The sequence below is a fragment of the Piliocolobus tephrosceles genome, unplaced genomic scaffold, assembly GCF_002776525.5.
Source record: "Piliocolobus tephrosceles isolate RC106 unplaced genomic scaffold, ASM277652v3 unscaffolded_20, whole genome shotgun sequence".
Lineage (NCBI taxonomy): Eukaryota > Metazoa > Chordata > Mammalia > Primates > Cercopithecidae > Piliocolobus > Piliocolobus tephrosceles.
In genome coordinates this window covers 3,864,635-3,879,335 of record NW_022302087.1, presented here as the reverse complement: position 1 = coordinate 3,879,335, position 14,701 = coordinate 3,864,635, and positions in this window count along the sequence as shown.

Below are 14,701 nucleotides of genomic sequence, written 5' to 3'. Positions count from 1 at the left end.
TTTGTTACTTTTTTATTTTAAAGCAATGGAATTTTTAAAATTATGATTATATCTTGGTATTTCATTTTTAAATAGTTTTTGAATAGAATTTATATAAGTTTACACATAAAAGACAATCAATTTAGCAATCAGTAATTATGTAATTATAATTATAAGCATGCCATTTTATTCTCAGATTTGTATATGGTCACCCTATCTGGGAAGGAAATCCATTATGCTCTAAGACAGCCCTTCTCATCCATGGTTAGAAGCTACAATTACTAGAAAGTTCTTCCTCACACTTATTCAAAATTTCCTTTCTAATAAACTTTTTTAAATTTAATTCTGCCTTCTGTACATACATAAATTCAATTCCAGAATGTCTTCCCCAGTAGAAATATTTTAAAATATTATCTTCTGTTTCTTGTCTACCCAAGCAGATTTGTAATATTTATAATCCCTGTATATCTACTTTTTCCTACCTTTTTTTGGTAAAAGCTTTTAGAATGTTTAGTCATATAACAAATAAACATTTGTGCCTGCTTTGAGTAGGCAGCAAGAGGTACTTCTTTTTAAAAATCACTTATTTTTTTTTCCATGGTGATGGTAGTGTTCTCACTTTTTCACCCTAGTGATTATTTCTTGCAGAAACAGTGAATACTTAAAAATTTTTAATGGAAGGAACAGAAATATTCCTTCAGGGAAAAGAAATAATAGCAAGATACTGAGATGAAGATTTCAATATACCAGTTACAGAAAATTGGCATAGGCTTCTTAAAAATGCGCAGGATTTCAGTGTAGCTCCACCTCATATAGTTTTGTGAGGGTTAAATAAAACAATATGAATAAAACAGAACAGACTGGAAACACTATGTACACATTAACTATTTTAAAATAATTCATCTTTTTAGATCTTCTTTCTGACCAAAAATAAGAAGGAAAAAAAGATTAAAAAGTTGACTATTACAAATATAGGGGAAAATAGAGAGAAATTTAAAATTTTTAAGAGACTACAACATATATCCTATAATAAATTTGAAAACCCAGATTAAACACATAAACACTAAGAAAACAAAAATTATAAAACTAATTCAAGAGGAAGTAAGAAATCTGAACTGATCCTTAGATCCAAATAGGCAGAAAGTTGGAGCATAGTATACCACCTACCATGGTAATTACTCGCGCATGGACTGCCTCATCGAGTTACTGGATCTCTAGAGCCATTCAGCACATAGATGTGGAGTCACTGAATGAATCAAATTGGTAACAAAAAATTAGAAAGATTTTTTACCCAGAAGGGCAAGAGTACTAGATGATTCTAGAGAAAGGCTCCATCAAACACTTCTGAAACAAGGAATTCTTATTTGCTCTTTAAACCAATTCCAAGCTCTATTTGAGCTATCCTAACGAAACTTGAAATAGCACCTATAAATATAGATGCCAAAATCCTAAATAAAATGTTATAAAATTATTCCAGAAGTGTAATAAAGAAACATGAAAGCAAGTTTGTTTTATATCAGTAACCCAAAAGCAGTTCAATATTAAGACATTTTATTAAAGCTGAAAAATCACATGATTATATCAAGAGATACAGAAAAGACACTTAATAAAATTCAACCACATGGAGAATGATACACTCCATAATTTATTTAATCAGTTGAAATCTTTAGTCTGTCATTCATTCCACCTTCTATAAAAATACTATTTGGTCATTTATCACAAGTTTGCAGCAGTCCTCCAGATATAATCTTTGATTGGCTCTTCCTGATTTAAACCTTGTACTTGGAAACTTGCTTCTGTTTGTTTCCTTTTCTTCCCCTGTCACTTTCTGCTTGAGTCTAGTAAGCCAAAGTCAATAGAAAGAGGATAGACAAGTCAGCCCTAAGAACTGACAAGTCCAGAAGTTCTGGTCAGATAAATTTCCTTTGGACAAAGTTTGCCCTGTGTCACCTTGCCACACCTTATTAGGATCTTCCTCAGTCTTGTCTTTGTATCCTTGAGAACTGCTCTATTTGGTTTTGCTGCTCAGAAGAGGAGAGTTCACTGGATCCAACTGGTGATAAATAATCTTTGGTCAGTTTCTAGAGATCAGAGGTTTGCACAAGCATCATTCTTAGTAACCCCTGAAATTCGAATAGGATCTTCTCATTCTGTTTGCCTACTAGATAGAATACCTCCTCCCTTCCTATTTTATTTCATGTGCATTTATCTCTAACTGGCATAGTTCCACCAGGGACACGATATTTAGTGACCATTTTGGGAAAATTTTGACATGAATAAGATTATTCATTTGAGAGGTACATTCAAAGAAAAAAGGAGGAAACCCTCATGAGGAGATTTTCAGTCTTGTCAATCTAAAAGAGAGATAACTTCCATAAAGGAGAAACCCTTCTCTTTGCTTTTGTACTTCAGGGAATTAAAAAGTATCATTTTAAATTATAAATTTGATAGAATTGTCAAGGGCCTGAGTTACTGTTTAAACCGGCTTAGTGCCTCTCACACCTAATCCTGTGTATGTGCACATACACGTGTGTGAAAAATGAGTTTTCCTACATCTATGACTACTCCCTCTCTTATGGCCTGAATGTTTGTATCACCCTAAAATTCCTGTGTTGAAATCCTAATCCTTTATGTGATGATATTAGGAGGTGGAACCTTCAGGAAGTGATTAGGTTATGAGGGTGGGGCTCCCATGAATGAAATTAGTGCCCTCATAAAAAAGACTCCACAGAGCTACTTTATTCTTTTCCCACTATTTGAGGACGGAGCAAAAAGGTGCCATCTATGAACCCAGAAGCAGACCTTCACAGTGTTAGGTTTTGAAGGGAAGGCAAGGGTTAAAGAAAGACACAGAGAGAGAGAGAGAGAGAGAGAGAGTACAGTACATACAGCAAATCCAGGCTCTATGTCCAGCATAAGACCTGCAGAGGTGGGACACCAGCTTAATGCCAGTGCCCACCACTGCTTACAGGCTGGAGGAATTATAGCTCTGGGCAGGAGGGGTGTGGGGAACGCGGCCTGCTGCCTGGGAAAATGTCAGTAATATGTTCTCATGATGAGGCGGTTTGGCCCTTATTCCAGCAGAATATCATATTCTCAGCAGAATATGATAAGAAAATCCGGTGGCTGGGCAGGCTGTTTCTCATGGCCTGAATCCCCATGAAATGTTTTACTTTGACCAAGGTCTGGGAAATGGTGATGGACTTACAAAATTGTGCAGTTTGGACTAACACACAGGACATCAAATCTTTCGACAATTTTATTTTGGACTTTCCAGTCTCCAGAACGGTGAGAAATAAACATCTGTTGTTTAAGCCATCTAGTCCATGATATTCTACTATAGTAGCTTGAATGGATTAAGACACCCTGTCGTAGTCTGTTTTGTAATGCTATAAAGAATATCCAAGATGGGGTAATTAATTTAGAAAGAAAAAAAAGGTTTACTTGACTTATGATTCTGGTGGCTGGAAAGTTCAAGATTTCATTTGCATCTGGTGAGGGCTTCAGGCTGCTTCCACTCATGGTGGAAGACAGAAGGGGAGCCAGGTATGCAGAGATCACATGGTGACAGGGGAAGCCAGAGAGACATGGGGGAGGTGCCAGGCTCTTTATAACAACCAGCTCTCAGGGGAACTAACACACTGAGAACTCACTGACCTCTGAGAGAAGGCATTAATCTGTCCATCCAACCCCATGACCCAAACACCTCCACCCAGGGAAGCTCCTCTTCCAACATTGAGGATCAAATTTCAACATGAGGTTTGGAGGGGACAAACATTCAAATCATAGCACCCCTTCCTTGCAGAGGGAAGATACTGAGCCTTTACAATGTTAATATTGTATTTATCTGATGCCAGCTATTTGTGTTTTTGTGTTTTTGTTTTTTCTTCCTTCCTTTCTCCTTTTCCCTAGTCTTAGGAAACTTTGGAGATTCATTATTTAGAAATGGTTCTATACTAACGTACACACTCTAAGAGTATCTTCTCCAGATAAATAGCCAAGAAAGTAAAAAAGAAAGAGAAATATTAAACTGTGTTTCTTTCGTATGTTTTCCCAGATAAAACACTAACTCAGAGAATAAGTTTAACTGCAAATTTGGTTAATGACCTTGGATTTCAAATGAGAAGAAAAGCTAGACACTGAGAGTTTAGAATAAACTCAAGAACCTTAAAAATTTTCCCATTGAATTGCCTTTGCACCTCTATAAAAAATTAATTGACCATATGGTAAGTAACATGTGAGTTTACACTGAGGATAGATGAGTCTTTGGACAAAATTAGAGTGATTTAATTTTACAATAAAAACAACTCTATGTCTTCTTCTTGGTTCTGTCATCATGTAAAAAATAACGTTTGCGAAATATTTTTCTTAATACAATACTTGGGCTTAATTTCCAATAATTTATATTTTAAAAATATCCTCCATTAGTTTCTTGGGTACTGGAAGATATAATTCTGTCTAGAAAAGTTTTAAGATAAGATAAAAGTATATATATATATATACAAACACACACACATACATACATATATATGTGTAAATATAAATAATTTAAATGAAATTGTCTTGACACATGTTTTTCGAAAAGAGTGTAATCTTGTGAACTTCACTAATACTACAAATCATAGGATTTAATCTTCTGACTTAAATTGTACTTTCCAGATATTTAGTCACTCTAAGATGTTAAACTAATGTTAAATTGTTTTATTTAATAAATAATCTTTGGATATATAATTTTTCTATAAGAAAAAACAAAACTTTGATTATTAAATATAATTTTAAATTTATTTTACTTTTATATATAAAATGACTACAGATTAAGGAGATGTACAAATATCCTTAAATTATATTAAATGCATTTACTTTGCCATCTTAAAATTTATTTAAGTAAAATAACATGCATGCTCATAAAAATAGTTTTATTGATCTTGGTTACCTATCTTCTAGTTTTCTCTTGAAAACTTGGACTTTCCAGGCTCCAGAAAAATAAAAGTTGGTTAATTTTCTTAAATGTGGTAATTAATAAAATCAACTATGCAGACATTTATACATTTACTTACACATAAAATGTATTTATGTACTTTAATTTCTACATTACTCTTCTAATTCAATTTTTAAAGTAAAGTTCCATTATTTTGTATGGTTCTACGAGTGTAACACATGCACAAATTCTTGTAAGCTTCATCACAAATAGGTTATAGAACAATTCCACACGCTCCCCAAAATGTCCCTTTTCCTGCTCAGGAGATAGCCAAACTCTCCCCTCAAGCCTAAGCCTTGCAACCACTGATCTTCTTTCCCTACATTTTTGCTGTTTTTAGAATGTCATACATATTTGGCCTTTTAAGATTTACTTCTTTAACTTAGTAAATGCATTTGAGATTCAATTATGTTGTTGCATGTACCAATAATTTATTTCTTTTTATTGCTGAGAAGTATTTCGTGGGTTGTTTATCCATTTACCCACTGAAGAAGTTTTAGTCTGTTTCTATTTTTGGGCAATATGAATAATGCTGTTCTGTTATAAACATTCACGTCCAGGTTTTTGTGTGAACATAAGTTTTTATTTCTCTAGAGTTAGTACCAAGGAATCAGATTCCTGGGTTATATGGTAAATGTATGTTTAACTGCCAAACATTTCTAAAGTAGCTATTTCATTTTGCATTTCCACCAGGAATTTATAGGAGTTTCAATTGCTCCATATATTTGCCAGCATTGATACTGTCATTAAAAAAAATGTCATCCTAAGAGGTGGGTGGTGGTATCTCATTTTGGTTTTCATTTGGATTTCCCTAATGACTAATGATGCTGAGCATATTTGATGCACTTATTTGACAATTATATTTTTTCTTTGATAAAGTGTCCTTTAAATCTTTTGACTTTTTTTTTTCAATTGGGCTGTTTTCTTATTGTTGAGTTTTGAGAATTCTTTGCATATTCTGAACTCAAGTTATTTGTTGGATATATATAATTTTCAAATATTTCCTCCCTATGTGTGCCTTGTCTTTGCACTCTCTTAAAAAAGAATACAGAGCAAATGTTTTAAATTTTTATGAGGTTCAATATATTGATTTTTCTTTTATGACTCACGCTTTTGGTGTAATATCTAAGAACTCTTTGCCTAACCTGAGGTCACAATGATTTTCTCCTGTTTCCTTTTAAAATTTTTATATTTTTACCTTTCATTTTTATGAGTTAAATTTTAATACATGATGTCATGTAAGAGTGGATGTTCATTTTGTTGGCATATGAATGTCCAATTGTTCTAGTACCATTTGTCAAGGCTATACTTTTCCCATTGAATTGCCTTTGCACCTCTATAAAAAATTAATTGACCATATGGTAAATAAAATGTGAGTTTACATCTAGAATCCAGATACTGATCCACTGGTACTGTTCTATTGATCCTTTTGCCAATACCACAAGATTTTGACAACTCTAACCTTATAGTGAATCTTAAAACTGGGTAGTGTGAGTTTTCCAACTTTGTTTTCATACAAAATAACTTTGGCCATTCTAATTTCTTTGCATTTTCACATAAATTTTAGAAAGAGTTTATCGATATCTACCAAAAAATCCTCCTGGAATTTTAATTGGGAGTACATTAAATCTATAGGTAAATTTGGAGAGAATTGGCATTTTGCCAATGTTGAGTTTTTCAACTATAAACTGTATAAATACACTGTATAAATTTATACAAATGTATAAATACACTGTATTTACACTGTATTTCTACATTTATTGGGATTTCCGTTGATATTGTTCACAAGTGTTTAGAGACTTTTAGCAGATAGATCCTAAAATGATTTTGTTAGATTATACCTAGGCAACTTTTCAGTCTTTTGAGAAATGATCCTAATTTTAAAACTTTGATTTCTAGTTGTTCTTTGCTAGTGAATTCGTTCTTGGATTTTTAAAATCAATTCTTTAGGATTTTCTGTGTAAACAATCATGCTCTCTGTTAATATGCATTATTTTATTTCTTCCTTTCTGATTTTATGCCTTTTTTTCTCTTAGCTTATTTCACCAATTAGAACTTCCAATAAAACATTGAATAGAAGTGATGAGAGTGGATATCTTTGCCTTGTTCCTGATTTTAGATGATAAACATTTTGTCTTTCACTTTAGATATGATGTTAGTTCTAGGAGATTTTTGAAGATGAGCATTAATATGTTGCAAAGTTTCCATCCTCCTTTCTAGTTTGTGAGATTTTTGTCTTAAACAGACATTGAATTTTATCAAATGACTTCTCTGCATCTATTGATATGACCACATGGTTTTTCTTAAGTCTGTTAGTATGGTGAATTACACTGATGATTTTTGAATGGTGAACCAGACTTGCATTCCCCCAAATAAACTCTACTTACTTATGATGTATGGTTGTTCAGGGTTTTTTTTTTAATATTACTCTTCTACATTGGTTCTCCTCTATGTTTTTATGTGTTCGATTTATTCGATGTCTGCTCTCATTTTAATTATTTTCTTCCTTCTGCTTGCTTTTGGGGTAGTTTGCACTTATTTTTTACATTATTAATTTGAAGACTTTTCTTCTTATCTTTTTGTTTTCCAGTATAAGGATTTTAGTGCTACAAATTTCCCTCTAAGGACTGCTTTAACTGCATCACACGAATTTTAGTATGTTATATTTTTACTTTCAAAATACTTTCTGACTTTCTTTGCAATTTTCTTCTTGACCCATATAATCTATAGAAGTATGTCGCTTAATTTCTTGGATTCAATTTGTTATTACATTATTATTTTATTGAGGATTTTTAAGTGTGTTTTTATGAGAGATATTGGTCTACAATTTTCCATTCTTGTACTATCTTTGTCTGGTTTTGGTGTCAGAGTAATGCTGGCTACATAAAATACATTAAGAAATAGTTATATTTTGTGAAAGAAATTGTACAAAATTGGCATTATTTCTTCCAGAAATGTTTGATATTTCATCAATAAAATCATCTGGGCCTGGAGAGATTTTGGGGACCATTTTTAACTATGAATTCAATTTTAAAATAGATATGGGACTCTTGAGTTCTCTATTTCTTTTAATTTAAATCTTTCAAGAAATCAGTCCATTTTATCCAAGTTATCAAATGCATGTGCATGGAGTTATTCATAGTAATCTCTTATTATACTTTTAATGTGTGTAGGGTCTGTAGTAATATCTCTTCTCTCATAACTAATATTAGTATTTTGCGTCTTCTCTTTTGAGACAGAGTCTTACTCTGTTGCCCAGGCTGGAGTGCAGTGGCATGATCTCGGTTCACTGTAACCTCCACCTCCCAGGTTCAAGTGATTCCCCTGCCTCAGTCTCCCAAGTAATTGGGATTACGGACATGCATCACCATGCCCAGCTAATTTTTGTATTTTTAGTAGAGTTGGGGTTTCACCATGTTGGCCAGGCTGGTCTTGAACTCCTGACCTCAGGTGATCCACCTGCCTTGGCCTCCCAAAATGCTTGGATTACAGGCATGAGACTGGCCTTGTGTCCTCTCTTTTTTGTTCTTCATCAGTCTTCTAAAAAATTTATCAATTTCTTTATCTTTCCAAGGTATTATTTATTGGTTCTCCTCTATTTTTTTTTTTTTTTTTTTTGTCCGGAGTCTTGCTCTGTCACCCAGTCTGAAGTGCAGTGGTGTGATCTCGGCTCACTGCAAGCTCCACCTCCCAGGTTCAAACCATTCTCCTGCCTCAGCCTGTACCTGGGACTACAGGCGCCCACCACCACGCCTGGCTAATTTTTGCATTTTTAGTAGAGACGGGGTTTCACTGTGTTAGTCAGGATGGTCTTGATCTCCTGACTTCGAGATCCGCCTACCTCAGCCTCCCTCCACTATTGTTTTTACGTGTTCAATTTATTTGATGTCCACTCTCATTTTTATTATTTTCTTCCTTCTGCTTGCTTTTGGTGTAGTTTGCATTTATTTTCTAGTTTATTAATATGAAAGCTAACCTTATTGATTTATCTTTTTTTTTCAGTATAGGGATTTTAGTGCTATAAATTTCCCTCTGAGGACTGTTTTAACTGTATTCCACAAATTTTAGTGTATTTTTATTTTCAAAATACTTTTTGATTTTCTTTGAGACTTCCTCTTTGACTCATGTAATCTATAGGGCTATGTCATTTAATTTATAAAGATTCAGAGGTTTTTTTCAGGTAACTTTCTTATGTTGATTTTTTGATTCATTTATGGTCATAGGATATAGTTTGTATGATTTCATTTATTTTAATTTAATAAATTTTTGGTGACTCAAAACATGGGCTGTCTTGGTGTATATTTCATGTGCACATGAAAATATGTATTCTGTTGTTGATTAAAGTGTTCCATAATGATAATTAGATTAAACGTCCTGGTAGTGTTGTTCCAGTCTTTTATATCCTTGGTGATTTTCTACATACTTTTTAAATAATTACTGAAAGAGAAAGGTTAAAGTCTATTATTGTGCATTTGTCTATCTCTCTTTTCAGTTCTGTTACTGCCTATGTTGGTAAAACAGAGCTTTTAGAGTTGTTATTAAATGCATACACAATTAAGATAGCAATGTCTCATTGATGAATTGAGCCTTTTATCATTATTTAAAGTCCTTCTTTATTCCTGGTAATTTTCCATGTTCTGAAGCCTATTCTGTCTGATATTAATATAACCACTCTAGCTTTCTGTATTAGTGTTTGCATGGTATATCATTTTTCAGGCTTTTGCTTTTAACCTACCCATATCATTATATTTCATGTGGTGTTTTTGTAGACAGTATATAGTTATGCCCTGATTTTATCATGAATCTGACAATCCCTGTTTTTAATACAAAAACATTTACATTTAATGTAATTATTTATGTGGCTGGATTTAGGTCTATATATTATTATATTGTTATTATTAGTTATTTAATAACCCTTCTTTTTTTTTTTCATTTCTCTGGTTCCCTTTTTGCCCTTTTTTCTTTTCTCTTGGATTACATGAATTTTTTTATCCATTGGTGTTTTCTTATACCTCCTCATACACACACACACACACGAATAGTTACTCTAGGAATTATACTATGCATACTTACCTTCTTTTGAATTATTACCTAAAATATAAACTGAGAGTCAATATTTTACCCTTTCAGACAACTACTTAAACTTTACAATCCATAACTACCTTTACCTCCCCCTTATTGTAGTTGTGACATATATTACATCTAATGCATAGAAAAGATTGCATAGAAAACCCCATCTCACAATGTTATAATTTTCAATTTCAATAGAAATATAGATAGATATAGATATATTTTAAGTATGTGCTATGAACTATATATGTGTAACAGCCACCCCTCCCCAAATTCGTATGCTGAAATCCTAATCCCCAAGGCAATGGTATTAAGAAATGGAGCCTTTGCGGAGGTAATTAGGCATGAGGGCTAATGGGATTAGTGCCCTTATGAAAGAGCTGCCTTGGCCCTTCCATCATGTGAGGATACAGAGGTACAGTGCTACCTATGAGGGAGGGGCCCTCACTGGAAACCAGCTATACTGGCACCTTAATATTGGACTTCCAAGCCTTCAGGATTGAGAAATAAATTTCTGTTGTTTATAAGCTACCCAGTCTATGTTATTTTGTTATAGCAGCCAAAATGGACTAAGAGTACATAAGATCCCAAAAGTAACCTATAGATTTACTATGGGTAGTAGATTACATGCTGTCCCCCTCAAAATACATCCCTGTCCTAACCCCTGATACAGGTGAATGTGATCTTCTTTGGAAAAGGGGTCCTTGAAGATACAAATAAGTTAAGGATCTCAAAATGAGGTCATCCTGGACTGCCCAAGTGGGTCCTAAATTCAATGACAAGTGTCCTTATAAGAGACAGAAAAGAAAACCCAGCCATGAAGAGAAGGCGGCAATGTGACCACAGAAACTAGAATGGTGCAGTCAAGGAAGCCAAGGAACGCCGACAGTCCCAGAAGCTGGAAGAGGCAAGGAAGGATTCTTCCCCTGAACCACACCTTCTGGCTTTCAGAACTGTGAAGGGATAAATTTCTGTTGTTTTAAGCCACCAATTATGTGGTAATTGATTATGGCAGTTCTAGGAAACTAATACAGATATCATTTCAGTTGCTCTTCCTTACCTCATAAAGTTCCTATTTTTACTCTGTTATAATCTTTTCCACCTGAAGAACTTCTTTTAGCATTTCTTTTAAGGCAGGGTCTTATAACAATAAACTCTCTGTTTTCCTTCATGTAATAATGTATTATTTGCCTTCACTCCTGAAGAATTTTTTCACTGGTAATAGAATTTGGGGTTGATAGCTTTTTTCTTTAAGCACTTGAAAAATGTTATTACACTATCTTCTGATCGCCATAGTTTCTGATGAGATATCTTCAATTATTCAAATCACTGACACTTTTCTTTTTCTTTATCTTTTTTTTTTTTTTTTTTTTCTTAGAGACAGGATCTCTGTTCAGGCTGGAGTGCCATGGGGCAATCATAGCTGACTGTAGCCTCAAACTCCCAGACTCACGCTTTCTTCCTCAGCCTCCTGAATAGCTGGGACTTCAGAAGGGCACTGCCATGCCTGGCTATTAAAAAAAAAACAAAAAACAAAAAACAAAAAACAGTTGTCAAGATGGAGTCTCATTTTGTTGTCCAGGCTTGTCTCGAACTCCTAGCTTTAAGTGATCCTCCTGCCTCAGTCTCCCAGAATGCTGGGATTATGAGCTGAGTCCCTGTCCCCAGTCCATTGACATTTTTCAATGACTCTTTTCAACAATTTTCTTTTTCATATTTGGTTTTCAGCGGTTCAGTTATAATGTGTTTGGAAGATTTTTCTTAAGTTTATTCTGCTTGGAACTTGCTGAGCTTCTTAGATCTGTCCATTGATTTTCCCTCACCAAAGCTGTGAAATTTTCAGCTGTTCTTTGCTCAATAATAAAGAACTTTTTATCACCAAGATATTTCTCTAAGTTTTTGACATATTCCTCATTTGTTTTGATAAAAGTTTTATTTTTTTTAGAAAAAATAAGTTACTAAAAGTCATGTATATTGTATATTTTCAAGATATTGCTTAAAACTAGGACTTGTATTTAAATGTTTTTTCTTCTGAAAAACAATCTTAATTTATGATTTTCTGAATTCAGTCCATAAATTCAGATTATTCAAACTGTTAAGATGTCTTTTATGCTGAAACTATTTTTAGATTTCCTGGAATTTCTACCAAGTAACACAAAATTCTGCTCCTTTACCTCATAAAGTAAAAATAATGGAGAAAAGTAGGTTTATTTAGCATTCTCCAGATTTTTTAAGTCAAAAATGAAGAGAGAGACCTTTTGTTTTTCAACTTAACAAACTAAGGACATATCACAAAAGTTTAGACTTCCTATCTTAATTATCAAAACATTTTAATATTATACACATTTTTATGTTAAAATAAGCATGCTATTGTTCATGTGCACAGACTGGTATAATAATTGTCTAAAATATTTGATATCTAGGTTACTTGATTCCAATACTTATATTAATCAGGGCTGATCACAGTATATTTTATAGCACAAATCAAAGGCCCTGGAGGTTTGTCAATGCCTTCACTCTTCATAATGTGTTCTTACTCCCAGAGTTATTATTGACTACATCCTTATACATGTGTTGTGTATTATACCTAAAAGAGAATTTTGCTTCATTATATATCCAGAAGATTTAGATTTTGAAAGAGAGATCACAGGAAAAGAAGTGTCCTTGAAGCTTTATGAAAATGATATATTCAGATCCTATTAATACATAATAGAAAAGAAAAACTGCAGGGTGTGGACTCTAAGATCTACATCTCTCAATTAAAGAAGTATAATTCATCCATAAATCACTGAAAAGACTATCTTAGCAGGACTTCAAGTTGAGGATCCTTAGGAACTTAGGAATTCTCCAAAAGCATAGATTTTGAGGGTGGAGACAGCTTCAAATTAAGACCATCAGATCATGGAAACAACTGTGAATAGTAGACAACTTCCATTCAAGGTCTATGAATGAGATGCAGATGACCAGAACCAGTGATTCCCATGCTTTAATCTGTAATATGTCCTTCTTTATTTCCCTAGCTATTTTCTCTCCTCTTTGTTAAAGTTTCTGATTGCTAACAGAAGGTTATTATTTCTTGAACATAATATCTGTACAGTTCCCATCCTTAATAATATTTGGCATGCTTACATACTTCTTGGCGTGATTCCAATACCTGCCAGCAATTTTATTGCAATTTGGCTAAAGAATACCATCAAACTGACTTTTGGATTTGTACTCATTTTTATCTGGGTGCCACCCAGCTTTATTTGGTACCTTTTCCTTGTTATAAATAAGTTGGTTTCCTAGTTAATTGGATTCAAACACCAATCCACTTTTTAGACGCCATAACAGACCAGATAGTCAAGAAACCTAAAGTCTCTGCTATGTCAAACCTACAAATGAAGTGTTGCTTTTTCTGTAGGAAAAAAAAATACACAGAAGAGTCAGCCTTTGCAATCAACCCTTTACAGAAATAGAATGTAGAAAAAGCCGGGGAACCGTTGGGGTATATTTAAAACGTTGCCTAACTTTTACAGACCTTGCAAGAAAGGTGCATTAGTTAAGCTAAACCCCCATCCCTGTCCAATTTACAGATTGCAGCCAATAGTCTTTTGTGCTTCAAATCCAATACTAGTTATGAGGGGTTACCCAGTGATCTGCTTTCAGTGGAAATGCTCATATGGGGATGTCAGATAGAGCTGGCCTAGCACTAGGTGATAGACTTCATGCCAGGGCAATTCTATTGACATCCCCATATGAGTATTCGAAGCACGAAAGACTATTGACTGCAATCCACGATCTGTAAATTGAACAGGGATCTATAATGTGAGTAAACTGAGGTCTGCCTTCAGGAGAGTTTTTAGTATTTTGCCGCCTCCATTTTGACCTGCAACTTCCCTTCTAAGAAAAAAAGACATTTAGATAATTTAATTCAAAAAGGAAAAATGCCGAACTTTGATTTACATTTTAAAAGTAACCACTGAAAGAACATTTCAGACGGCTTTCTTCTTCATTTCACACTTTCCATGAGACTTGACAATTAGGCAGGATTCGACAGACAATGGTATAGAGAACAGCAAGAGAATGGCAACATTGCTATAGCTGTAGAACTTCTCACCTAAGAGGTTCACAAGTGTGGACAGGCGATGGTTCAAAACAGAGGTCTTTCGAGATAGGATGTGTGCTGACTTAGGGAAAGAAAGTTGTACCTGCATTATTACAGACCTCTCTTGGATCTTTAATGTTGCTAAAATTATCTGGGTGGCAAGCATAAAAATTGGCTAATACCCCCTATCTGCTTGTATGGCCTTTTCATATTGGAGATAAAATTAGGTCACTCTGGGCTTCTGCCTTAAAAGTCACTACAAGTTCATACCATAATATTTCTCATAGAAATTATCTATGTTGGGCCGGGCGCGGTGGCTCATGCCTGTAATCCCAGCAGTTTGGGAGGCCGAGGCGGGAGGATCACGAGGTCAGAAGTTCAAGACCAGACTGGCCAATATAGTGAAACGCCGTCTCTACTAAAAATACAAAAATTAGCCAGTTATGGTGGCTTGCACCTGTAATCTCAGCTACATGGGAGGCTGAGGCAGGAGAATCACTTGAACCCAGGAGGTGGAGGTTGCAGTGAGCCAAGATTGCACCACTGCACTACAGGTTGGGCAAAAGAGTGAGACTTGGAAGGGAAGG